The sequence below is a fragment of the Papaver somniferum genome, unplaced genomic scaffold (genome assembly GCF_003573695.1).
Source record: "Papaver somniferum cultivar HN1 unplaced genomic scaffold, ASM357369v1 unplaced-scaffold_19, whole genome shotgun sequence".
NCBI lineage: Eukaryota > Viridiplantae > Streptophyta > Magnoliopsida > Ranunculales > Papaveraceae > Papaver > Papaver somniferum.
In genome coordinates, this window is record NW_020628818.1 from 2,262,417 (window position 1) to 2,263,807 (window position 1,391).

Here is a 1,391-nt window from a genome sequence, read left to right on the forward strand (position 1 = left end):
CTCCGTACCGAACAGAATCCAATTGAAATTTTAGATGTGCCGATTAAACAGCACTTGCAAAAGAGTTGAAGGGTTTTCGATGATTATCCTATAGTGGATCAGGTTCTTCTTCAGTCCAGCATTTAACTCCCAGTTCGGACCTTTCACAGTCGGGCATTTAGCTTTCAGACTTGGGGCCTGATGCACGTGAAACCGGCTGATGCGTGGGTCAGAACGTATCTTTTTAACTTCCATGAGAAATCTCTGGTTATAATGGCAATTTGTTCAGCCTTGCTCAGCCATACATCTGACGGACCCATGATTTGAACCAGTGGAAATTGATAGCAGTTGAGATACAAGCACGGCTTGTAGCTCAATGATTAGTGTTGGTACGGGAAAGTAATTGTAGTCTTGGCTGCACTTGGGTCATGTCTCTATTACTTGCATTATTTTCTTTGTATTCACTCATATGTTACTCGCAATGCTATTTGGCTCCCTAATCTCCACCTCCCTATTTTTCTCCCTACAATCTAAACCCCATGTTAGGGGAATGGTGAACCTCACCTGAACCTGAATACAAATCTCGATATGGATGTGGGGCCTAGATGATAGGGAGATAGAGAATAGGGAGGTAACTAGCATTTCCGACATGTTGCGCATCATATTGTTTGTACTCATTCGATTTAAACTCAACTTTAATTCAATCATATCTGTGAGGTTAGTAGTTACAGGATGCTTAGTTTACCAACTCAAACTAGATGTTAAGAACTCGGGTAAAGTACACAAGAATATACCATACCTTCGGTTGTAATCAAGCTTCCGATCGAATCATCGAAAGGTCATTAACCGAGCTGACATCTTTTGGTGGCTACACCATGAACTCGTACAGATAAACTAAAAGATAGAATATGCTTGCGTCAATGTAGGACTTGAGAGCATTATATTCTCTGGCTCTTCTTTTCTTTTTTTTGTCATCATCAGTCCACTCTACTAATTGGGTTCTAATTTAATCAAGTTCTCTAGGAAAACTTTACTAAAAAAAATGTTATCAAAAAATTTCTAGGAAAACAAGTTACTGTTTCTATATTTTCTCGCTTAGACGTTTGGTTTCATATCTTGAACTAAACACATATGAAGTTTCTTTCTTTTTTTTATAAGCAGAGGCCTTCAAAAAGGCAAACAGTCCACCCTCAACTGCTGGCGATAGCCAAGCAGGAGAATAAAACTGGTACAGATAGACTTATTGGAAACAGTAAGAAAGATAAGTAAAAATAAAAGAAACCTAAAAATACAACGAAAGGAGATATAAAGGAAGATACTATTGCTCCAGACTCCAACTAGACAGGAGAAGAAATTATCAAAGACTATAAGGGCTTCATTCACAACTGCAATTGTTTCCAACACTACAAAAC